The sequence below is a fragment of the Pristis pectinata genome, chromosome 8 (genome assembly GCF_009764475.1).
Source record: "Pristis pectinata isolate sPriPec2 chromosome 8, sPriPec2.1.pri, whole genome shotgun sequence".
Lineage (NCBI taxonomy): Eukaryota > Metazoa > Chordata > Chondrichthyes > Rhinopristiformes > Pristidae > Pristis > Pristis pectinata.
The window spans coordinates 24,859,612-24,886,988 of record NC_067412.1 but is presented as its reverse complement, the minus strand read 5'-3'; the positions used below and the strand labels follow the sequence as shown (position 1 = coordinate 24,886,988).

General features: G+C 42.1%; 1 protein-coding gene across 2 annotated transcripts in view; it reads left to right on the top strand.

The window, feature by feature from the left end:
- The window catches only part of LOC127573099 (uncharacterized protein C7orf50), a 281,007-nt gene that overhangs the window by 27,957 nt on the left and 225,673 nt on the right, over window positions 1-27,377 (top strand). The gene's annotated exons all lie outside the window — the stretch shown is intronic.

The window sequence follows — 27,377 nt, the reverse complement described above, 5'->3', positions numbered from 1 at the left end:
GATTACTGAGGAGCCTGACTAATTCATTGATGATGGTGAAACCAACCCCTTTAAAATAGTGCTTCTCTTCTGGTTTGCACTTCCAGTAGATGTACATGCTGCCTTATTTCTTGAGCTGACCATCTCCTATTTGTTGTATTTCACTCAAGCCAACCAGGTCGATATTGAGGTATCTGAGTTCCTTGGCTGTGACAGTGGTGCAACATTCAGGTCTATTGGTGTTGGGGTTGCCTCTGAGTGTCCTGATATTGCAGATTCCTAACTTCATTTTTAGAAGAGGAAACTGTCTGGGCATCATTTCTTTTAATGTGGGGAGGCTGTTGCACACCAGCTACCACATGGTATCGACAGAGTGAGGTCTTAATCCTATGTCAAGCAGGTCCAAGACAATTGGAGATTAGGCTCTGCTGCTTGGACTTAATACACATATGTATATGTGGATGTACACACTGATATCTATTCTTGCTCTACCTGCATTCCGTCCGGAAACACACGGACAAAAACACCCTTCCCACCTTGCTCCTGATCACCACTGTTTGCTCTCACCAGGGCCACTGCACAATTGTCAGCCACCTTTGTCTTCAGCTCATTGCTCCCTGCTCTTAAGCCCAGGCTTTAGTCTCTGGCCTTTCCAAGACTGAGCCACCCTTGCCTCGGTACAAGTAAGCCCCTTCACTTACTCTTCCACCCACCCGCCCCCCCACCCCAAAATTTCCCTGGAAGTCTCCATAACTCCAGCTGCCTGCCCAGTGCTGCTAGAAATTGGGTGACTGTAGCTACCAGCTGTACTGTGAGTGGATGTGAGGCCCCAGTGTGGGTGATGTAGGTCAATTCTGTCCCTCGACTCTTAAAAGTCATGACATCAAAATCATTGCATGAAGCCACAGACACGACACAAGACATGGACACAGAAAATGATGCAGCCTGACACAAGGGTGCTGAACTGTCAGAGCTGTTGTTTCTTATGATTTGAGAATTTAAATCAAGGACATAAAAAATCCCAGGTCATTATTTTGAACAAGTACAGTGGGGTATCCGGTCCCCTTATTTATCTTTCAATCCACATCACTAAATAGAGATTTTTGTTAGTCGTTCATTAGCCGATTGCTGTTTTTGGGAGCCTGCTCTATGAAAAGTTGGCTGTCTTGTTTCAAACGGACTTGATTAGCTGCAAAGTGTTTGGAATGTCCACAGGTTGTTAAAGCTGCAATATAAATGCAAGTCTTTTTTTTAAATCTATATATCTAGTGTGATTACCCAGCCTCTGGTTTGAAGCAGTATGTTGTGTTTGGTAACCTGATTTTGACTTTGCTGGTTGAGTTTATTTAAGAAGCCTATTTCTCGTGCGGTAATCTACCAATGGTCCCTTTCTTTGGAAATAAGCATCCTTTGTTAGATAAATGTGCTTGAAGTTAGTTTTCTCATTAAAGTTGGCTGTATTTTTTTGAAAGAAAAATACAAGGAAATGTAAAAGAAAAATGCTTGTAAATTTAACCTTCAATGTTTGTTCTTCCTAAACAAAAAATGTGCACTCTCTTGGCTTTAAGATGTTTTCCTTTTTAATACAGGAACTTTCAGTGCGATGGGATGAATGTGTTCATTATGCTTGTTCCATGTTCAGTTTTGGAGCACTTTGATGATTGAAAATGATGGGAGATGATGTGAGAATGTTGAAAAGGAAATTGAGATCTGCCTTGGCACAGAAGGAAAGTGAGCTGATCCTTTCGCTCTTGACCTAATGTAGCTTGTGAGAATGGGCTGCATTCTGACTGGAAGCTTGGTTTACAGCTTATACAGCTCCCTTTTTCCAGCTCCACATAAAATTAGACAGACAGGATGGACTTAAAATTGGGAATTTTGAAGACTGGATTTTTTTTTAATTTTGCATTACCTACCTACATCTATGACAGTCATTGATAAATCTTGGGCACCTTTAGTCTAATTTCTATTAAATATAAATTTACAGTAGAAAACTGAGAATCATTGGGGACTAAGTGGAATTCCTGGAATAGCCGTGTTATAATTACCGTTGTGAAACTCTGTTTGTGGTAAGAGTGTTGACCCTTAACTAATCCCATGTTACACCTGATGTTACTTGATGCTAACACTGAATGCTAAGATATTGCATTCCTCAGGCTGTTGTTTAACCTTAGGGGAAGAAATTCCCAAAGCTCAGGGTGAAAATAAACTCCAAAATTAAAATGGGCATTTTCACATACTTTTTTTAAAATGTATTTTTGGTGGGTTCATACTAACTGACTCCCTGTGAAAGCACTGACATCTCACCTATTCTGAGTGGAAAGAATTCAGTGACGTTTGAGTTGAAGGAAACTTAAAATCAGAGGTCTCACAGATGTTTAATTCATAGCTGCATCTCTGTCGGTGGAAAAGGAGAATATTTGGCCTAATGCAGCAATGCAAACTTCTGATTAACTAAAGTGCTTTTCCTTTCAATTCTTTTTCAACTCTGGTTGATGGTTTAAATATTCTAATTCTGTCTTCAGTACTGTATTTATTATGTATTCCACATCTAGTTATCATATAATAGTGAAAAGATATTTTCAGTTTCCCCTTCAGATGTTTTCAATTCTAATAAATTTCTGCTCCTCACTACTGATCTTTCAGTATCTTGCAAGGAGATCTTAGTGGGGGTAGCAGCTGATTTGCTTTGATTTAATCCCTAGATGAAACAGAGTCCCAACCAAACTACCATATTCTAAAAATACCCCCAAAGCATTTTTGCTTTAACTTGAAGCTGTGTTTTCTGCATAGCAGGTGAAATAGTCGACTGGCCTCCGATAGAAACCCTTTACAATTTTGTTGTTACAGCAACCAGCCCACTGTGGCAAGGGATCTTCTTGCTCCAAAGAAGGTTACCAATGCTCAAGTGTATTGAAAACTCTTTGAAAGTAGACTATTTGTGTAAAAGAGACTGCAAACTTCCCAGGGTGAGGCTTTACAGCTGGGAAAACATTTAATCTTACATGTTTTTTTTCCCAGGCTGGAATTTTTTCCCGTTCCACAATTGGGTACATGCTGTTCTGATGTGCATATAAACTACACTTATTTTTTCTATTGAGCAAAGTATGGACACCGAACTGAGTACTGCTTTTAATAAGGGTACTATTTCTGGTGGTTCTCAGAGGCTGTCTGACCATACTGTGACAAGTGCCCGCACATTTTTTACTAGTCCAGGTTGGAGCATCTCTGGGAAGAAAGGAGCATTTGTAACAGGAAGCAAAAAATTGCAAGTTGTAACTTTTTTGGTCAATAACATTAATGATATATTTGACCATGAATTTGACCTATGATCAGTGGGTATCAATCCATGCCCCAAAGCAATAATGACTTGACTTCCTGCACTGAATAATGAAATTGAACTATTAGACAGAGATCTGAGGAAGAATTTATATCCAAAACATCATTGTGGTTCTCTTCTTTGATTTTGTATAATCTGGAGGGTGTTTCCAACATGTTTTTGTTTTAAGTTTTTGGCATGTACAGTATTTTGCATTTTACTACCAGGCAACTGTTTAACTTGATTAATTGGTTGTTACACTAATAAAATTAAATTCATTAGAATTGCTGTATAATTCTATTATAATCATAATGTGAAGACTGGATTAGAAATCGATATTTGTATCTACAAATTTTCTTTCTTGACCTTTTGCCTGTAAAGCTTTATTGGACATGCCATGAAGTACTTTTGAAGTAACACCATCACTTTGATGTTGAAGACCTACATTTGTCACTGTTAGCAGCTGTGTTTTGTTTGCCATGGATTTAGATTTGCGATTTCCTCTCTCAACCCACTACCAGTCTAACCTCTTCTCTCCTCAAAGTCACTCTTTAAAGAATGCCTTTTTTACCAAGCACTTGGTGAGCTGTCCTAATACCTTGTTATGAAAAACAAAAAGCAGAATGCTGGAAGAACTCAGCAGGTCAAGCAGCATCCATGGAGGCATAATGTTTAAGTCGATGTTTTGGGTCAAGACCCTGCATCAGGACTGAGGGAAGAGGAAAGATTGTTAGTGTATGGCGGTAAGATGTTGGGTGGGACAGAGGCTGCTAAGTGTTGGGTGGAAGTTGATGGGGAGGGGATGATGGGCAGATGGAACCAGGTGGGCGAGAGGGAGTGGGACAGAGGCTGGCAGGTGATAGGTGGAACTAGATGGGGAGGGAATGATGGGCAGACAGAACCAGATGGCAGGAGGGGAATGGGAGAGTCAAAGAGAGAAGAAGATTAGGTGGATGGCTGAGTGTGTGTTGGACCTCATTATGAGGTGTGGTCTGGTGGTGCTTCCTTCAGTAACGTGACTTGGAATAACTCACTAAATTAGATGGTATTAAAATGCAAGTTATTACTGCTTGTGCTCATCAAAATTGATAGCTGGAAAACCCATGAAATGTGCTGCTGGCTCTTCAAAATCTGTTTTCATGATGTGGTCTAATGTTCAAGTGGCCTTGTTAATTGTATTGATGTGGACATGTTGAATGAACTCTGGGTTAACAAAAATTTTTATCGTTAGCAGGAATTAATTCTGATAGTTAAATTCTCCTTGGTTTGTTCTTTTCAATTTTACTTGGGGTCCAAATATAAATTCTCCAGTCACCACCCTCTTTGGTTTGAGCCTGGTACCTCATCCGATTTGTTTCTTTTCAGTTTTTCATCTCTTCTCCTCTGTCAAGGCAACACAGAATTCACTAGATAGAGTCATAGAGCACTACACCACAGAAGTAGGCCGTTCAGCCCATCTAGGCCTGGTTTTCTGCCTATTCCCATCTACCTGTACCCGGACCATAGCCCTCCATACCTCTCTCATCCATGCACCTATCCAAACTTCTCTTAAATGTTACAATTGATCCCGCATCCACCACTTCCACTGGCAGCTCATTCCACACTCACACCACCCTCTGAGTGAAGTAGTTCCCCTCAGATTCCCTTTAAATATTTCACCTTTCACCCTAAACCTATGATCTCTAATTCTAGTCTCACCCAACCTGAGGGGAAAAAGCCTGCATGCATTCAGCCTATCTATACCCCTCATAATTTTGTATACCCGTATAAGATCTCCCCTCATTCTCCTGTGCTCCAGGGAATAAAGTCCTAACCTATTCAACCTTTCCCTGTAACTCAGGTCCTCAAGTCCCGGCAACATCTGTATAAATTTTCTCTGTACACTTTCAAGGTTATTGATATCCTTCCTGTAGGTAGGTGACCAGAACTGCACACAATGCTCTGTTTGGCCTCACCAACATCTTGTACAACTTCAACATAACATCCCAACTCCTGTACTCATTGCCCTGATTTATGAAGACCAATGTGCCAAAAGCTCTCTTTACGACACTATCTACCTGTGACACCACTTTCAAGGAACTATGAACCTCTATTCGCAGGTTGCTTTGTTCTACCGCACACCTCAGTGCCCTATCGTTCACTGTGTAAGTCCTACCCTGGTTTGTCCTCCCAAAATGCAGCACCTCACACGTCTGCATTAAATTCCATTTTTCAGTAATGAGAAAATACTGATCTGTAATTATTTTAGCTGCTAAATGCCACTTCATGCTTGCTTTGCTGCTCCAGTAATTTATGTTGAAGTAACAATAATTTATCCGTGTTTCTGTAGAGGTGGTTGTTAGGCTGTGTGCACTTTTCTTTCCTCTCTCCCTTTTTCTTTCCTCCTCTCTTCCATGCTGGGAGGCAGTTGCCACTTCAGAGATGCTTTCTTCCCTACCACTGCTGTATTGGAATGATGTACGTGAATTTGAGGAGAGTCAGAAAGACAGAGCAAGCAAGATGAAGGGATGAAATTCCAGAGCCTCAGGTCTTGTTAACAGCCTCCTGTGATGGAATTAAATTGGGGATAGAGAAAAGACAAAAGGTACCATTGTCAGTGTAATATTTTAGACGCTTAAATAGAAGATAAAATTTATCTTTTTAAACTTGCTATTTTGACAGCATCCTATTTCTCCCTGTTGACTTTTAATCAACTGAATTGTACTTATTGGCCCAGTTCGATTGCACATATGACCCTAGGGCTGCAATCCCAGTGCATGTTCTCAGTGTGTGCCCTGAACATTACATTGTGGACTTATAACTGGGTGCCACAACATTTCAAAAATATGTGTCATGGTTTACCTTTAAGCAAAGACCTTTCTCTGCTGCATCCGGAGTATACATCTGAAGGGTGTGTGCTTGGTTGTCAACCTGTGTTTACGAAATTTGCTGATTTTTTTTTCCCCCTAGATACTGCAATGGTCCTTCAAAAGGGCTGTTATTAGACACTGGGGATAAAAAAAATGGCTGGGGATAATGATGTGGCTTTGATCATAAGCTTACCATAAATTTAATACTGCAGATGCTGGAAATCTGAAATAGAAACAAAACAGATTTGTTGAATATTTTCAGCATTTTCTGTTTCTATATAGTTAGCAAGAAATGAGCACATTGCAGGGATTGTTGAGGTAGGTCTGTGCTTGGTAGGGTCAGAGCCAAATAGGTTGGCACCACAAAGGGGCTGTTACAGGAATGGAATGTATGGGTCAGAAGGGGTTGTTCTGATGGATTTCTCTGATTTTTTTTTTGTTTTTATCAGGCAAGTTCACTTAAGTGGGATGCAGAGGAAGATATTAAACGAGGGCTAATACAGTTGGAGATGCAGCTTAATGGAATTATACATTTTAAATGATATACACTGTGATGCTGGAGGAACTCAGCAGGCCAGGCAGCATCCATGGAGAAAAGCTGGCGGTCAACGTTTCGGGTCAGGACCCTTCTTCAGGACTGAAGACAGAAAAAGGGGAAGCCCAATATATAGGAGGGAAAAGCAAAGCAGTGACATTTGAAGTGGCTGGCAATGGGGAGATGCAGATCGTGGTTATGGAAGGAGCACAGTTGTTCTGCAAAATGGTCACCTAGTCTGCGTTTGGTCTCACCAATGTAGAGGAGGCCACACTTGGTGCACTGAATGCAGTGGATGATATTAAGAGAGGTGCAGGTGAATCTCTGTCTTACCTGAAAGGACTGTTTGGATTCCTGGATGGAGGGAATGCAGGTGGTGTAGGGGCAGGTGTTCCACCTAAGGTGGGGGCAGTGGAAAGTCCCTGGGATGGGAGTGGGATGGGTGGGGAGGGAGGAGTGAACTAGGGAGTCATTGGAGAGAGTGGTCCTTGCAAAAGGCAGAAAGGGGTGGGGAGGGGAAGATATGCTTGGTGGTGGGGTCCCGTTGGAGATGGTGGAAGTGGTGGTGTATGATGTGGATACATAAGCTCGTAGGATGAAATGTGAACACAAGGGGGACTCTATCCCTTTTGCATCTAGGAAGGGTGGGGGTGAGAGCAGAGGTGTGGGAAATGGCAGAGATCTCTGATGTCCTGGAGTGGAAAGCCCCATCGTGGGAGCAGAGGTGGAGAAATTGAGGAAAAAGTGATAGTGTCCTTGCAAGAGACAGGATGGGAGGAGCTGTAATCGAGGTAGCTGTGGGCGTCAGTGGGTTTGTTGGTGCATAAGGAATCTCTTGAGATGGAGATGGGAAGATCGAGGAAGGAGAGTGAGGTGTCAGAGATAGTCCAAGTGAATTGGAGAGCAGGGTAAAAATTAGTGGCAAAGTTTATGAAACTGTTGAGTTCCGCATGGGTGCAAGAGGTGGCACCAATGCAGTCATCAATATAGTGGAGAAAGAGTTGAGGAATGGGGCTGGAGTAGGCTTGGAACAGAGACTGTTCAATGTAGCCAACGAAGAGGCAGGCATAGCTGGGGCCCATGTGAGTGCCCATGGCCGTGCCCTTAGTTAGTAGAAAGTGAGAGGAATTGAAAGTGAAGTCGTTTAGAGTGAGGACAAGTTCAGCCATGCAGAGCAGAGCGTTAGTGGAAGGGGACTGGCTCTGTCTCTGGTCAGGAAAGAAGCAGAGGGGGGTGAAGCCATCATGGTGGGGAGCAGAGGTATATAGGGACTGGACGTCCATGGTTAATGCTGGAAAACTTAAAGCTATGGAAGAGTTGGAGAGCATGTGAGGTGTCACGGACGTAGATGGGAAGGGATTGGACTGGGCGGGTGGGGGGATGGGGGGTGGATGGTGGGGAGAGACAGGGAGACAGGGTATTGTCCAGGTAAGAGGATACAAGCTCCGTGGGGCAAGGGCAGTCCTCCTTGTGGATTTTAGGGAGAAGATAGAAGCAGGCAGTCCTAGGTTCCGGGACTATCATGTTGGTAGCTGCGTGGGGGAGTTCTCCTGAGGTGACAAGATCAGTGATGGTGTGGGAGATAATGTCCAGGTTGTCCTTGGTGGGGTCATGGTTCAGGGGTAGGTAGGAGGAAGTGTCCGAGAGTTGGCATTTGGTCTCTGCAAGGTAGAGGTCAGTACGCCAGACTACTATGTCACCACCTTTGTCGGCTGGTTTGATGACATCAGGGTTGGTGCGGAGGGAGTGGAGAGCAGAGCGTTCAGAAGGGGTCAGGTTGGAGTGGGTGAGGGGAGCCGAAAAGTCAAGATGGCTGATGTCGTGCCAACAGTTGTCTATGAATTGATCCAGGGAAGGTAACAGGCCTGATGGGAGAGTCCAGGTGGAAGAAGAGGGCTAGAGGCGGGAGAACGGGTCATCAGAAGGGGGAGACGACTTTTTACCAAAGAAGAAGGTGCGGAGGTGGCAGAAAAAGAGCTCAGCATCGTGCAGGGCTCGAAATTCATTGAGATGGGGGCATAGAGGTACGAAGATGAGGCCTTTGCTGAGAACAGGCTGCTGAGACGGGTGGGGTCAAGGGGGATGGTAAAGACCTGGCAGGGATTAGAGTTGAGGCACGAGGAGGAAGGATGGGGGGAGGAAATGGGTGAGAAGGGTTGGGAGTAGTACAGGGGTGAAGAGTGGGATGAAGGATAGGAGGTGGATGTGAGGGAGGGAGCAGGAGGAGAGGTCAGGATTGGGGAAGGGGATAAGGGGGGCTGGGAGTGGGTTGGAGGAGGTGCAAGGTGGGATGCAGAATTAGAAGTAGATGGGGGAGGAAACAGCAGAGGCAACAGAAGGCGAAGCCTGGAGAGATGGAGGTCCTGGGGAGGAAGGGGGTGGGAGGGTCAGAGAGTGGTGCAGGGCGAGGGTCAGAGAGTGGTGTAGGGCGAGGGCAGAGTTCTGGAGGAACAGCACCTCACTTTCTGTCTTGGAACCTTGCAGCCTAACAGCATGAACATTGAATTCTCCCACTTTAAGTAATCTCCTCAACCCCCACCCCCACAACCACTCCTCCCCACCATGCCTTTTCTTTCCTTCCCTTTCCTGGCCTATCTCTTTTTTTTCTACCCTTTTTTCCTCCTTACCTTTGACCCATCCCCCGGTGGGACTGCTCTCCCCTCCTCCCCCGCACCTGCGTCTCACTATCTCTTACTTGCATCTACCTGTCACCACCTTGTGCCTACCCGCCCCCCCTTTTGTCCACCTATCACTTCTCTGCTTTTCCCTCCTATATATTGGGCTTCTCCTTTTCCTGTCTTCAGTCTTGAAGAAGGGTCCTGACCTGAAATGTTGACCACCTGCTTTTCTCCACAGATGCTGCCTGGCCTGCTGAGTTCCTCCAGCATCAGTGTTTTTCATCTACATATTCCAGCATCTGCAGTCCTTTATTTCTCTTATACATTTTAAACTTAATGTGCTTGCAAAAATTCATATTGTGTACTTAAGGGGTCAGCAAAGGGCACCAAATCTGTCGAGAAATACAGTACAATGTTACTGTTCACTTGATTTGATGCAGTTGATTAATTTCTCTCCACATAATCTGCTGTAATAATGATTTAAAAATACTGATCTAGCAATGCGACCTGTGATACTCCATTAAATGTATCTGGCATCTCTGAGAATTATGTTCTAGTTCAGTGATAGGATTACCTCATCCCAGCTTTATCGAACTGCTCTTTCTCACTGGGATGTGAACACTGAGGGTAAATTGTTATTTGTTATCTAAATGGAAACATGTTCCCAGCCTAGTTCAAGCCAGCTAAATCTCAGACTTGGAAGTAGCTTTCATTAACAGCTTGCAAATGAGATGAGTGCAGTGGTGTGCTTCATTTGTATCGGAGATGTTAATTCACTTCTGCGTTCGGATTCCTGGCATCTTTGCATTTGCCATAAGAATATCGAATTAAAAACAAATGATTCTCCGAAATAGCTTCTAGGCTCCGGATTTAATTATTCCATAATCATCTGCTTCATCCAATATTTGCTTCTGAGTTACATTGATAAACATGAAGGGGCAAAAATAAAGTAGCAGTTTCTTTATGGGAACATGTAAAGGGTTTAGTTTGATTAGAAATTATACGTAATTACTCGTCTTTTTCCAATATCTTGTCCCAAAGAACAGAATTTTCAGGTGTTGAGGAACCAGTCAAGAAGATGGATGGAAGACTAACTAATCTTGTTTTTTAGCAGTTTGATAATTCTTCAATATCTATCTCCCATCCTCTCCCCACCTTGGTGGAGTCAGCTTTGAGCCAATGAGAAGGAGGGACAGTTGTACTTTTGGGCTGAATGAAATTTTGATTCCTGTTGCTGCCATGTGGCAAATTCTGTTTAGAATATCTGTGAAATGCCTCAATAATAGAAGTAAATTTGAATGAACACTAATAAATTACAATGAAGTTGTGCTGTACCTGCTGCTGCAGACAAAAATGCGTCATGATGGCAAAACAACTCTTTTGTTGGAACATTAATAATGGTTACTTGTATTAATCCATGTTCAGTCATCCTAAGAACTGGCATGGACACACAATTGAGTCAAATGGCTGTTGTTTGTGCCGTAAATTTATGCGATACAATGGGGAATTATTTATTGGCGCATAGATCCTGCAGAGGCTGAAGTTATGGTTTCCTGTCTGCCTGCTTTCCAATCAGAATATCTTTTCTGGGCAGGAGTACTGACTTTCAATGTGCCAGTAAAATGCAAGATGTTTAACCATATTGCAGTCAACTGAATAAAAGGAAATAAACTGGTGGGAGTTTGCCGCCAGGCAGAATCTCAGCATGTTAATAACGGATGTGACTGGTCTTGTTTCCATGCTTGCTTTATTGCAAACAAGAGGGAGAGACACTGATATTGATTTATTTTCCAGATATATATTGCACCATAGTTGCAGCAAATATTTAATTTGATACTGTAATACTTGAGAAAATATAGAAGAAGAATCTCCCAGCTCTTCCTAATTCTGTGCAGATTGTACTGGGTCAACTGAACTTGCGTCTGCTTTCTGTGTCAATGTAACATTTTGTTGACAATCCACCAGGTCCAATGAATCTATGCCTCACAATAACCATCTAACTTGCTGCATCTCACTCAATCAACATATTTAAGGTAATTGGCAAAAGAACCAGAGGCAGCAGAGTTGCTGTGATTGGGAATTCATTGCTTGAAAGACCGGTGGAAACAGATTCAATGATAACTTTCACAAGGGGATTAGGTAAATATTCCAAATATTCTTATTATAATAAAAGAGGTGTTTCATCATCCTGATGGATTTTTGTAAAAAGCACCTAAGGTACAGTTGGCACAACCAAATAAATGTGTTCTGATTGTTAGCATTTATTTTTGTTATTAAATTAATTCATTACTTTTTGCAATGAAAGATATAAATTGGATAGCTGTTCCAAAGAATTGGCAAGGGCATAATGGGCCAAATGTCATAATTCTGTATTCTTAAATTAATTTTTCCACTCCTTGACAATGTTATCTATGGTATAGATAGGGCAATTCAGAGGGCAGTTAAGAGTGAACCACATTGCTGGGCCTGGAGTCTCACATAAGCCAGACATAGGTAGGAAGACAGAGTTCCTTCTCTGAGGGATCTTAATGAACCAGATGGGTTTTTATGACATTTTTCTAGATTATTGTCACCAATACTTGGATTCCTTTATATTTCTGTTGTATTTAATTAAATTCCTAAGCCATACTATGATTTGAACGTGTGTTTCTGGATCTGCCAACTAGGCCTCTGGTTACCTGGCCAATACTTTTCTATTCTTCTACTGCATCCTATTAATATTTTTTGTTTAATATTGACCAGAAATATGAAATAAGGTAGATGAGCTTGTAGCGCAGTTAGAAATTGGCTGGTATGACATTGTAGGCATCAGAGTCATGGTTGAAAGAAGATCACAGCTGGGAGCTAAATATCCAAGGATACACATCCTATCAAAAAGACAGGCAGATGGGCAGAGGGGGTTGGGTGGCTCTTTTGGTAAGAAATGAAATGAAATCCTTTGCAAGAGGTGACATAGGATCAGAAGATGTAGAATCCTTGTGGGTACAGTTAAGAAACTGCAAGGATAAAAAGGCCCTGATGGGAATTATATACAGGCCCCCGAATAGTAGCCAGGATGTGGGGTACAAATTACAACAGGAAATAGAAAAAGCATGTAAAAAGGGCAATGTTATGATGGTCATGGGGGATTTTAATATGCAGGTAGATTGGGAAGATCAGGTTGGTTGGTTTCAAGAGAAGGAATTTATAGAACGCCTACGAGATAGCTTTTTAGTGCAGCTTGTAGTCAAGCCCATGAGGGAAAAGACAATTTTGGATTTGGTGTTGTGCAATGAACCAGATATGATTCTGGAGCTTAAGGTAAGGAAACCCTAGGGGGCAGTGATCATAATATAGAATTCACCCAGCAGTTTGAGATGGAGAAGCTAAAATCGGATGTATCGGTATTACAGTTGAGTAAAGGTGACTACAGAGGCATGAGAGGGGAGCTGGCCAAAGTTGATTGGAAGGGGACCCTGGCAGGGATGATGGTAGAGCAGCAATGGCAGGAGTTTCTGGGAATAATTTGGAAGATGCAGGATCAGTTCATCCCAATGAAGAAAAAGCATTCTAAAGGGAGGATGAGGCAACCATGGCTGACAAGGGAAGTCAAAGACAACATAAAAGTAAAAGAGAGGGCATACAATGTTGCAAAAATTAGTGGGAAGCTAGAGGATTGGGAAGCTTTTAAAAAACCAACAGAAGGCAACTAAAAAAGCAATAAAGGGAGAAAAGATGAAATATGAAGGTAAGCTAGCCAATAATATAAAACAGGATACCAAAAGTTTTTTCGGATATATAAAGAGTAAAAGAGAGGCAAAAGTGGATTTCGGACCACTGGAAAATGACGCTGGAGAGGTAGTGATGGGGAACAAAGAAATGGCAGATGAACTGAATAAGTATTTTGCGTCAGTCTTCACTGTGGAAGACACCAGCAATATGCCAGAAATTCGAGAGAGTCAGGGGACAGAAGTGAGTGTAGTCGCTATTACTAAGAAGAAGGTGCTTGGGAAACTGAAAGCTCTGAAGGTAGATAAATCACCTGGACCAGATGGACTACACCCCAGGGTTCTGAAAGAGGTAGCTGAAGAGATTGTGGAGGCATTTGTAGTGATCTTTCAAGAATCACTAGATTCAGAAATGGTTCCGGAGGACTGGAAAATTGCAAATGTCACTTTAAGAAGGGAGGGAGGCAAAAGACAGGAAATTATAGACCAGTTGGCCTGACTTCAGTGGTTGGTAAGATGTCCATTATTAAGGATGAGGTTTCAGGATACTTGGAAGCACATGATAAAATAGGCCAAAGTCAGCATGGTTTCCTTCAGGGGAAATTTTGCCTGACAAATCTGTTGGAATTCTTTGAGGAAGTAACAGGCAGGATTGACAAAGGAGAGTCTGTGGATGTTGTTTACTTGGATTTTCAGAAGGCCTTTGACAAGGTGCCACACATGAAGTTGCTAAACAAGACAAGCCCATGGTATTACAGGAAAGGTACCAGCATGAATAGAAGATTGGCTGACTGGCAGAAGGCCAAGAGTAGGAATAAAGGGGGCCTTTTCTGGTTGGCTGCCAGTGACTAGTTCCGCAGGGGTTGGTGTTGGGTCCGCTACTTTTCACCTCGTGTGTTAATGATCTGGATGACAGAATTGATGGCTTTGTGACCAAGTCTGCAGATGATACAAAGGTAGGTGGTCAGGTAGTGTTGAGGAAGCAGGGAGTTTGCAGAAGGACTTGCACAGGTTGGGAGAATGGGCAAAGAAATGGCAAATGGAATACCGTGTAGGGAAGTGTACGGTCATGCACTTTGGAGAAGGAATAAAGGTGTAGACTATTTTCTAAACTGGGAACGAATTCAGAAATTGGAGGTGCAAAGGGATTTGGGAGTCGTCGTGCAGGATTCCCTAAAAGTTAACTTACAGGTTGAGTCGGTGTCAGCATAGTCGGTGTAAATGCTATGTTAGCATTCATTTTGGGAGGACTAGAATGTAAAAACAAGGATGTAATGCTGAGGCAATATAAGGCATTGGTCAGACCACATTTGGAATATTGTGAGCAGTTTTGGGCCCCATAGCCAAGGAAGGATGTGCTGGCATTGGAGAGGATCCAGAGGAGGTTTACAAGAATGATCCTGGGAATGAAAGGGTTAACATATGGGGAGCATTTGATGGCTCTGGGCCTGTATTCACTGAAATTTAGAAGGATGAGGGGGGATCTCATTGAAACATACCGAATATTGAAAGGCCTGGATAGAGTGGACATGGAGAGGATAGTGGTGGGAGAGTCTAGGACCAGAGGATCAAAGTCTCAGATTGGAAGGGCGTCCCTGTAGAACAGAGATGAGGAGGAATTTCTTTAGCCAGAGGGTGGTGAATCTGTGGAATTCATTGCTACAGACGGCTGTGGAGGCCAAGTCATTGGGAGGTTGATAGGTTCTTGATTAGTAAGGGCATCGAAGGTTACAGGGAGAAGGCAGGAGAATGGGGTCGAGAGGGAAAAATAAATCAGCCATGATTGAATGGCAGAGAAGACTCAATGGGCCAAAAGGCCTAATTCTGCTTTTATGTCTTATGGTCTTATATTGGCTTGGTAACCAGCATAAGAACAAAATAGCAGGTTTAGTAAAGGAACAAACACTTAAATTGGCTATGATACCTTTTATATTCCTTTTGTAACATCCCAAAGCGTTTTCTAGCAAATTAAGTAATTTTTAAGTGCACTTACGGCTGTAATATCGGAAATGCAACAGTCACTTTGTACATGACAAGCTCCCACAAATTGAAGCCTTTTTAACAATCCACAATAGTCAAACTTGATCTCAGCCAATAACACCCATTTTGTATCATGGGGTTGGCTGTTGGTTATACATAGTGCAAGATGTTAAATTTTGTTGCCTTCAATAGAGTTAAGAGACAAATGCCAATCTAATTCTACTTTAGTGTCAACACCAAAGATGGATTTCTATCCAGCAGTGTTTAATGAGAAACAATTAGCATTTTTCCAATTTCTGTCTTCTGGATTGTGGCATTCTTGATGGTTTTTAATGAAAAATGGATTAGAGGGTTTGAGTTATCAGGAGAAATTGGATTGGCTAGATCTTTTTTTTCCCTGGAGTGAAGGAAGCTGAGAGGTGACATGACAGAGGTAAATAAAGTTTTGTGGAATAGATAGGGTAGAGAACCAGTGTCTGTTTCCCCTGGTAGTGTCTAAAACTAGAAGGCATAGGTTTAGGGTGAGAGGGAGGAGCTTTAAAGGGCATCTTGGGGTAAATTTTTCACACAAAGAGTAGTGGGCATCTGGAATGAGCTGCAGGAGGTGGTGGTGGAGGCAGGAACAGTAACAGATTTAATAAACGTCTTGACACGTTCTAGAATGAACAAGACACACAGTGATATGGAATTATGCAGGTAGGTGGGACTAATATAGGTAGGCACTATAGTTAGGATAGACCTGGTGGGCTGAAGGGCCTGTTTCTATGTTATACAACTGTATGACTCTATAAAAACATAATACTCCAAGCTATTCATTGAGTAACCATGAATAGCATTGATATCACAACTTTTATTGTAGCATGTAGACAGGGGCAGAAGGCTAAAAGTCTCGTCAAAGAGATGAGTTTTAAGATGTATCTTGAAGGTGGAAAGAAAATAAGAGGAAATTTGATGAGCTTGGGCTCTTGGCATCTGAAGGCACAACCACCAAAAGTGGAACAATTAAATTTGGGGATAAACAAAATGCTAAAAGTAGAAGAGCTTGAATAACTTGGTGGACATCCTATGTAGTAATACCATATTGGATGTTGCACCATATGTAAAACATATAAGATGGCCACTAATATATCCAGAAAGATATTCAAGATATATTTCCTTAGCCAGGAGCACAGTAATTAAAACAAATATCATGGATGCATTGAGGAGGAAAGAAATAGGAGGATATATGGGTGGAATGAGATGAAGGGTGGAAGGAGGCTTGAGCATAAACTTCTTTGTGAAGCAGTTGGACTGAAAAGTCTATTTTTGCAGTGATTATTAAATAGTACTATGTAAAAATATTCTTCATGCATAAAATTTGATTTTCCTTCAGCCTGCAGACAAACCATTTTTTTAAACTCAGGAATTTGTTTGGTTTCTTTAAATTTAATAAAGAAGAATAATGCTCTTCCTTCCATTTGCCTTATGTGTTTTTTTTTGTCCATTTGGACCTATGCCCTTTATTTCCATTGGATACTTGTTGAGGCATAACTGTGTTGGTTTTCTAGATTTTGAAATACATAATAAACAAAATTGTAAAACTACAGTATGACTAGATTATTCTGAAAATGCAAGTTCATTATATCAGGTGCTGCCAATTAAAACAAGAATAAAGAAGTTAGATTGAAAATGATAGTTGGAACAATAATTTTATTATCCAGTTTTTAAAAAAAGTATTCACAAGGACACATGTATAATTAGATCAAAAATCTTTCACTTTTAAAATGATGTATTCATTTTTCAGGAACTGGGCATCAGCCATTTATTGCCCATCTCAAATTTACCCTTGAGAAGACAGTGCTGATCCACTACCCTGAAGTGCTGCAGTCCTTCTGGTGAAGGTACTCCCATTAGGCAGTTTGGGAGGGAGTTCCAGGATTTAGCCTAGTAATGATGAAGGAATGGCTATATAGTTCCAAGTCAGGATGTACGACTTGGACGGGAATCTGAAGGTGTTGGTGTTTTATGTGCCTGCTGCTTGTGCTCTTCTTGATGGTAGCAGTTGCCAGCTTGAGATATGCTATCAGAGTAGTTTAGCTGAGTAAATGCAATGCCATTCATAGATGGTACACACTGCAACCAGTGGTGGGGGAATGAATGTTTAAAGTTGTGGATGGGGCTTTTATGAGTGGGTTCTTCTGTTCTGGTTGTTGTTCAACTGCTTGGGTTTTGGAACTGCTCTCATCCAGGCAAACTGACAGTATTTCCTCATACAGCTGACACTGAAACCTCAAAATATAGAGTTTGTACATTTTTGACCATACTTGTTAAATATCTCAGCCATTGGAAGGGAAGATGAGCTGAACATGTTTATATCCTAGTTCATTTCTTTTTCCAAAAATGAAAGAACTGTTTTGAACCTTCCTGCCAAGGTTCAAAGAACTGGTGAGCCTCATTTTTCAGAGATGGATGCACCTTGTGCAGTCTTTTCTCTCTCTTAAAAATGGTAAAGCTGCAGTCCCTAAGTATAGGAATAAAAAGATCCATAGATCTGTGATGGATTGCCAGTTTTCTAGGAGAGATAGCTTGTTTCCTTTTCTCTTGCCTTTGCTTCTTCCATAAGTCAGAGAAAAGTGTATTATGTTGATAGCTCTTGAGTGGGCTCTTAACTTCACAATCTTTCAAAAAAGCTTATAAATTTCAGCGCAGGGGAGCTCGGGTGACCCATGACCTTTTTCCCGCGACCTTTCATTTCTCCCATGTAGTAAGTGATTAAATTCAGAGTTCTGTTAACCATTTACAATAAAAGATGTATTCTGATTTTTAAGTTTCTAATATTACCATTATAAACACACAAACATATGCCATTGGCCCTGGGGTGGGGTGGGGGTGGTGGTTTGATAGCTCCCAGGGAAATAATCCCGTTAGTCCTATTTCCCCAATCCTTTTTTCCCTGTACCCAAGCAACTTATTCTCTCTCACATGTGCCCATCAACTCCCCTTTGATTCTTTCTGGCATCAACCTACATAAATGGGTAATTTATAATAGTCAATTAACCTACCAGCACATCTTTGGGATGTGGGAGGAAATGAGAGCAGTTGGTAGAAATCCATATGGTCACAGAGAGAACATGCAAACTCCACACCTAAATCATAGAAGGAGTTGTGAGGCAGCAACACTATCTGCTATGCCAATGTGTCATCCTTATGCCTAATTAATTCTAATCTTGTATGCAGCTTGTTATTGACTGGCGGCAATAATCTTGTTATATTTTACCATCTGACATCCTTTACAAAACACTAATAGAATTGTCTCTCAACCTTCTCTGCTATACTGATAGATTTACATGTTTTTCCTCATTATATCTTCTGGCCACCTGGGAGCCAATTTTAATCTTCATCTTGTGAAAATTCCTTGGAATCATCAAGTTCAAAAGATAAGTGCAAGTTGGCAATGCATCCCCTACTGATTCATTTGAGATGCAGCTCACCAGAGTGGCACAGAAATACATGGCTTTGCACAATAAATGGTATTTTTCTCCTCAAGTGTCATGGTTTAATTATATCACTATCATCCCGGTACCAAAGAAAAGCAAGGTAACATGCCTCAATGACTACCGACCAGTGGCTCTGACATCCACCATCATGAAGTGCTTTGAGAGGTTGGTCATGGCACGCATCAACTCCAGCCTCCAAGACAATCTTGACCCACTGCAGTTCGCCTATCGCCAAAACAAGTCTACAGCGGATGCCATCTCCCTGGCCCTATACTCAGCTCTGGAGTATCTGGACAGGAAAGACGTTAGACTATTGTTTATTGACTACAGCTCTGCCTTCAATACAATAATCCCAAGCAAGTTTGTCACCAAACTCCGAGACCTAAGACTCAACACCTCCCTCTGTAACTGGATCCTTGACTTCCTAACAAACAGACCGCAATCAGTGAGGATAGGTAGCAATACCTCTGGCACGATTATTCTCAGCACTGGTGCCCCACAAGGCTGTGTCCACAGCCCTCTACTCCCTATACACTCATGACTGTGTGGCCAGATTCTGCTCTAACTCCATCTACAAGTTTGCAGATGATACCACCATTGTAGGCCGTATCTCAAACAGCGATCAGGAGGAGATAGAGAGCTTAGTGGAATGGTGTCACGTCAACAAACTTTCCCTCAATGTCAACAAAACAAAAGAGCTGGTCATTGACTTCAGGAAAGGGGGCGGTGTACATGCACTTGTCTACATCAATGGTGCTGAGGTCGAGAGGGTTGAGAGCTTCAAGTTTCTGGGAGTGAACATCACCAACAGCCTGTCCTGGTCAAATCACATAGAAGCCACGGCCGAGAAAGCTCACCAGCGCCTCTACTTCCCCAGGAGGCTAAAGAAATTTGGTTTGTCCCCTTTGACTCTCACCAACTTCTACCGATGCACCACAGAAAGCATCTTATCTGGATGCATCATGGCTTGGTATGGCAACTGCTCTGCCCAAGACCGCAAGAAGCTGCAGAGAGTTGTGGACACAGCCCAGCGCATCACAGCCTCCCCTCCTTGGACTCTTTGTCTTTACCTCTCATTGTCTTGGTGTAGCAGCCAGCATAATCAAAGACCCCACCCACCCAGGTCATTCTCTCTTCTCTCCTCTTCCATCGGGTAGAAGATACAGGAGCCTGAGGGCACGTACCACCAGACTCAAGGACAGCGTCTACCCCACTGTGATAAGGCTATTGAAGGTTCCCTTATACGATGAGATGGACTCTGACCTCACGATCTACCTTGTTGTGACCTTGCAACCTTATTGCACTGCACTTTCTGTGTAGCTGTGACACTTTACTCTGTACTGTTATTGTTTTTACCTGTACTACATCAATGGACTCTGTACTAACTCAATGTAACTGCACTGTGTAATGAATTGACCTGTATGATCGGTACGCAAGGCAAGTTTTTCACTGTACCTCGGTACAAGTGACAACAATAAACCAATGCCAATAATTCCATACTCTCGTGTCAAAACCATATTCCCTAAGGTTTCCATTTTTCAGTCAACTATCTAATTCTCATCCCAAAAATTCTTCGAAGTCTTATTGTAGGAAAGATTTCTTCCATTCTATCTACTGTCTGTCCATGGAACATGTTTCCTTCTCCTCTTGATTCTTTTTACAATACTCTTAACTTGGTTTCCTCCCTGTAATGGCGTTTTGCCTAAATGGAAACGATCTTATTCCTATTGACTTTACTGTCTATGGACCATATCTTGATCTCTTTTCGGGCTGCTGGTACCCTCGTTTTGCTATGATGAAGGAAGTGCTAGTTTCTCAAACCGGCGTAGACAATGCTGGAGGTACGTCAACATCTGTGGGGGGAAAACCATGAGTGAACATGGCAGAGCTACCCCATTCTTAAAAACGTAAGAAAGAGGAACATGTGTAGGTTCTGCCATTCAATAGGATTCTGGCATCAACGTCACTTTCCCTGGAAGTGGAAAATAAAAAAAAGCATTTAAACAGGACCAGAACGAAACGAAAAAGAGGAAACATGCGCACACATGCACGTGTTAGAATGACCTGATTTAACTACTGGAAATTTTTTGTGACCTCAAACTGATGTAGGTAGTGTGTCATAAATATGCATCATGTTATCTGTTTGTGGTCTTAATATATAAATGAAGACTTAATTTATTATCTTCGTTGAATAGACAAATAATGTTATACCAGTTATTTAAAAATCATCATTCTACAATTATGTTGTCAAGTGATTTTGTGAACTCGTGTTTTATTTTTGAAACTCCAATTGAATTGCAACACCACAGTTCTTATTGAATGGCAGAGCAGATTGAGGGGACCAATTGGCCTTCACTCGCTTCTCTTTCTTACGTTATTAAGAATGGGATTGTTCTGTGACAATCACTCATCTCTTCTTCCCACAGATGTTGATTTACCTACTATGTACCTCCAGCGTTGTCCATGCCTGTTTGAGAAGCTAGCGCTTGCTACACTGGCACGGTAGTGTAGCGGTTAGTGTAATGCTATTACAGCACCAGCGACCTGGGTTCAATTCCGGCTACTGTCTGCAAGGAGTTTGTACGTTCTCCCCACGTCTGCGTGGGTTTCCTCCGGGTGCTCCGGTTTCCTCCCACATTCCAAAGATGTACGGATTAGGAAGTTGTGGGCATGCTATGTTGGCGCCAGAGGTGTGGCGACACTTGCGGGCTGCCCCCAGAACATTCTATGCAAAAAGATGCATTTCACTGTGTGTTTTGATGTACATGTGACTAATAAAAATATCTTAGATGATGGTAAGCAAAATAAACTAAACAACACAGAATAGTTGAGGTGGGGGAGGTCTAAAATCGAGAAAGGAAAGACGAGTAAAACAGGATGCTGATCTTTTGTTGGAACACTCATCGATACATGAACCATATGTGGCGTGTGCTTTTTGCCTCATTTCCTTTTGGACTTAGCATTTTTTTTAAATAAAAGGTTAACTTATCTGTTCTGTTTACCAGTGCTGATCGACTTTCTGCGTTTACCTGGCCTTTTTTCAGTTTGTTTTCAGAATTCTAGAATGTTGCAGTACTGTGGTACCTAATACAGAAGGCCTTTAGTTTGGGTTAGTTGGCAGCACACTTCATCTCTGAGTCAAAAGATTGTGGGATCAAGTCCTACTCTACGAATTTGAGCACAATTATGAAGGATTGCACTCCAGTGAACTGCTGAGTAAGGTCTGCACTGTGAAAAATGTTGCATTTTGAATGGGGGGGGAGGGGTTAAACCAAGACTTGGTTTGCTCTCTCAGGTGGATAGAAAGATATCCCACGTGATCATTCTGAAGAAGAGTAGGGGATTTATTTATTCCTTATCGATTATCACAAAAGGTTATTGTCATTGGAACAAAAAGCTGCAGATGCTGGAAATCCAAACTAAATCAAGAAAATGCTGGAAGCAGCTGGTGGGTTAGACAACTTCAGTGGAGACAAACAGTTCTTAGAGTTGTACAGCACAGAAATGGGCCCTTCAGCCCACTACATCTGTGCTGACCCATTTGCTCATCTACACTAATCCAGTTTGCCTGCATTAGGTGTGTATCCTTCTCTGCCTTGCCTATTCAATTGCTTCTCTAAATGTCTCTTCAATGTAGTGATTGTATCTGATTCCATCACCTCCTCTGGCACCAAGTTTCAGATATCAACCACTCTGCACAAAAAAAACTTTCCCCTCAAATCCCCTTTAAAACTCCTTCCTCTTACCTTAAACCTATGCTTTCTTATTTCTGATATCCCTATCATGGGAAAAAAGGATTTTGACTATCTACCCTATCTGTTCCTCTAATAATTTTGTATATCTTTACTAGGTCAGCTCTCAGTCTTCACTCCCAGGAAAACCATCCAGCCCATTCAATCTCTCCCCATTATTGAAGTCCACTAAGCCAGGCAACATCCTGGTGAACTTCTTCACTCTCTCCAGAACAATTACATCCTTCCTATAGTGTGATGACCAGAACTACACACAATATCCCAAGTGCGGTCTATCAGTGTTTTGTAAAGCTGAAAAAGAATGTCCCAAATTTTATAGTCTGTGTTCTGACCTACAAATACAAGCATGCCATATGACTTCTTCACCACCCTATCTATCTGTGTTGACACTTTCAGAGAATTATGGATTTGAATCCTAAGGTGTCTTTGTTCATCAATACTCCTCACCGTTCTACCATTTAGTATATATGTTCTACCCCTATTTGACTTCCCAAAATGAATCACCTTGCACCTCTCGGGATTAAATTTCATCTGCAATTGCTCTGCCCTGCTTTTCATCTGATCTATTTTGTGCTGTAGCCTTAGATGACCTTCCTTACTATCCACAATACCACCAACTTTCGTGTCATTTGCAAACATACTAACTGTACTTCCTATATCTGAGTACATCGCATCTCAGTCATTTGTCTGTGATGGGATGCAGATCAAAACTGTCAGGCTGACAATTACTTGAAAAACCAGCAGTTAGAGACAGAAAAGAAAAATGAAACAAGTTGAAACAGAAAAGTACAGTTGCATCCTCGGAGGGAGAGGGGAAAAAGAGTTTACATAGAATTGCCAAATTCAATGGTATGTTCAGAAGGCTGTAACATACACAGACTAAAGATGAAGTGCTAGTCCTCGAGCTTACATTTGGTATCGTTGACGCAATATAGGAGGTTGATGACAGAGGGATTAGAGTGGGAGTGAGACAGAGAATTAAAGTGATAGGTTATGGTTATTGTCTCTGTTGTTTGTGGGAAACAGCTGTGTGTGAACTGGCTGCTCTGTGTCCTGCATTACAAAAGTGAATTACAGTATGGATTTCTTTCGTATAGAAACATGTTCTTCACCACATGACAAATCTGCCCGCCCCCCCCCCTCCAAAAAAAATGCAGGGAACAGCACCAGTCACTACATGTGGCTGCCTTCAACCTCACTAAAGCCTTTGACTGCATCAGTCATGAGGTACTGTGGAACATATTCAAATCGGCTGCCCACAGAAATTTGTCTCCATCTTGCATTTGCTCCATGACAATGTGTAAGCCATGACAGAGTCACAGAGTAATACAGCATGTAAAAAGGTCCATTGGCCCACTATGTCTGTGCCAGCCATCAGTACATATCTATCATAATCCCAGACTGTTACCTTCAGAACGAAGACCACCTGAACATCATCAGTTGAGCTTCAGAATGCAGACTACGCTTGCATTTGCACACATTCGGAAGCAGAGCTCCAAGACATTGTTAACTATTCACTGAAGTGTTTGAAAGGATGGGTCTTGTGCACAACATCTGCAAGACCCTGGAAAATGTGGACCACTTCCCATATCTAGGGTGCCATCACTTGGTGAAGGCCGATATTGATGATGAAATTCACTACTGCCTTCAACGTGTCAGCCCAGCTTTGGGTAGATAAGATAAGATAGAACATAGAACATTACAGCACAGTACAGGCTCTTCGGCCCACAATGTTGTGCCAACATTTTATCCTGCTCTAAGATCTATCTAACCCTTCCCTCCCACATAGCCCCCCATTTCTCTATCATTCATGTGGCTATCTAAGAATCTCTTAATTATCTCTAATGTATCTGCCCCCACAACCTTAGCTGGCAGTGCATTCCACACACCCACCACTGTCTGTGTAAGAAAAAAACTTACCCCTGACATCCCCCTTATATCTTCCTCCAATCACCTTAAAATGATGTCCCCTCGTGTAAGCCATTGTCGCCCTGGGAAAAAGTCTCTGACTGTCCACTCTATCTATGCCTCTTATCATCTTGTACACCTCTATCAAGTCACCTCTCATCCTCCTCCTCTCCAAAGAGAAAAGCCCTAGCTCACTCAACCTATCCTCATAAGACATGCTCTCCAATCCAGGCAATATCCTGGTAAATCTCCTCTGCACCGTCTCTAAAGCTTCCACATCCTTTTATGAGGCTCCGTGTGGTCTAACCAGAGTTCTATAGAGCTACAACATCACCTTGTGGCTCTTGAACTCAATACCCCAACTAATGAAGGCCAACACACCATATGCCTTCTTAACAACCCTATTGACCTGCGTGGCAACCTTGAGGGATCTATGGACATGGACCCCAAGATCCCTCTGTTTCTCCACATTGCTAAGAGTCCTGCCATTAACCTTGTATTCTGCCTTCAATAAATATCTTTATTAATCACGTGTACATCGAAACACACCGTGAAATGCATCTTTTGCATAGAGTGTTCTGGGGGCAGCCCGCAAATGTCGCCATGCTTCCAGCGCCAACATAGCATGCTCACAACTCCCTAAACCGTACATCTTTGGAATGTGAAAGGAAACCAGAGCACCCGGAGGAAACCCATGCAGATACAGGGACAACCTACAAACTCCTTACAGACAGTGGCCGGAGTTGAACCCGGGTCGCTGGCGCTGTAATAGCGTTACGCTAACCGCTACTCTACCGTGCCACTGAAAGAAAAGATTATTTTAAGGTTATGACCTCTGAGCTGGCACAAAATTGATGGTCTATGCTTCAAAGACTTGGACTCCTACAGCAGATGTCTCAAGACTCCAGAAAATTGTTCCTGCAAACTTCTCCAAATTTACTGGAAGGATAAGTGAGAAAATGTCAGTGTCCTCTCCCAGGCCAACATCCCCAGTACTGAGACCCTAGTTGGTCTCAGTTGCTACATCGGGCTGGCCATGTTGTTTGCATACCTGACGTCATACTTGGGAAATAGACATCGGATTTCTAGTGCTGTTATGGGAGGATGTTACCAGGCAGACAGAGGGAAAGATTTAAGGATATGTTCAAAACTACTCTGAAGAAATTCAACATCCCCACTGACTCCTGGAAACCCCAGGCCCATAATCACTCAAAGTGGAGAAGGAGCATTTGAGATAGCATTGAGCAGCTCAAGGCCTTGCATCCGGAGCACAAAAAAGCCTTGGGTAAGTGGCAGAAGAAACCCACAACCACATAAACTACCCACCCTCCTGCCCCCTCAGCAGTCTCCTGGCTCTGTGTCAGATGATTGTGAGTTCAACTCCACTGAACTCCATCTGCAGGAGAAATGTAGTTCCCATATTGGCCTCATTTTGGTACCTCGGAAACCCAAACCTGAAGTCGATGCAAATCATTCACAAACCCGAAGGACTGCTGAAGAAGAAGAAAAAGACAGCAGTGGCTACAAAAGCATTAATTGGCTTTAAATACTATGGGATGGCCTGAGACCATGGAGGTTATTATATAAATGCTGGTGTCCATTTACTCTCTCATCCCTGGTTGCATCTTTATGAATCCACACTTATTTTTAACATCCTTCCTACATTACAACAGTGGCTTCATTCATAGAGTAGTTAATTGGCATTGAAGCACTTAGGATGTTCCAAGGTAGTGAAAATTGCTTTATAGGTGGAATCCTGACTGTCTTTCCTGTATTGGGAAACCCTAAACATTTCACACATCAATAATTATTTAAGGTATTACCCAGATTTAACATTTGCTTTTCCAAATGGTATCTTCAGAATAGATGGAGCATCTTTTATTTTTGTGTTGCCTTTAACATAACCAAAACATTGCTAGATATCAGATCAAGGATTCTCTTTGCATCTTTACAACTCTTTTTTGACTTGCACTGCCACAATGATTTATGTTGTATGACTGTGTATAGTTTGTCCATCAAGGGAAAGGAGGAACAAAGGAGAGACCAGACAAGTTAAGAACTTAGCAGAGTGAGTTAACCATGTCCTTGACCATCTGGGTCTATCTTATTTCCTGATGTCTGAATGAACATGCTTCAACCTTGCTTTCACTACTGTGAGATAATTTAACCTGACAATATGTTATTTGCCTTTGCCTATGGCCAAACTGTATTTCTGTTCTGGAGACTCAAGACACTGCGGGTACTGAAATCTGGAGCAAAAAACGAACTGTTGGGGGAACTCGGATGAAGGGTCTTGACCTGAAATGTTGACTGTCCATTTCCTTTTACAGATGCTGCCTGACCTGCTGAGTTCCTCCAGCTGCTTGTCTTTTGTATTTCTATTCTGTTGGTTGTGATTTAGTGGTAGTAACCTGGGCTCTGAGTCAGACAGTTGAGGGTTCAACTCCCACTCCTGTAAGCTCTAGTGCAGTATAGAAGGAATGTGACACGATTGGGGGTGCCATTTTTGATAGGATAAACTGAGGATGTGTCTGTCAGGTTATCAGCAAAAATTCAAAGGCACATTTAGAAATCTAAAAGTAGATGCTGGCAAACTGAAATAAAAACAGAAAATATTGTTGGTAATTAACAGGTGAGGCAGCATCTGTGAAGAGAGAAACAATTAATGTTTCAGTTTGATGACTATTCATTAGAACAGAATTTTAGGAAATATAGGTGTGTTCTTTTCAATGTTTTTACAATTTTAATGCTCCAACCAACATCACTAAATTGAAGTAACTGATCATTATCACATAGCTGTCAGTGGAATTTTCTTATGTCCAAGTTAGCTGCCTCAGTTCCCTACTTTACAACAGTAGCTGCACTTCAGAAGAAAACCTCTTTGGCCAAAAAGTTCTATGCGAGGTCCTGAATTTGTGAAAGTAAAGTGCAAATTCTGTCTTTCAGTTTTTCCTATCCTCATTTTCTCTCTATCCATCCCAGCTTCTCTCTCTTCTGCTCTCACTACCCATGATCCTCCCTGTGTGTTTCTCTCTCTCTCTCTCTCTCTCTCTCTTTTTCTTTTTCTTTTCTCCCCCTGTTTCCCTCTCTTCCTCACTTTTTCCTCTTGTCAGACTCTCATTATGTCTTGGGCAACCTGTTTGTATTTGCCTCTGGTCTGTCTGCAGGGTACCTTAAGTCAATCAATCCAGTTCTCAATTTGTTTCTTTTATAGGTTTTATTTTCACTTATTTCTATCTGTGAACTATGTACTC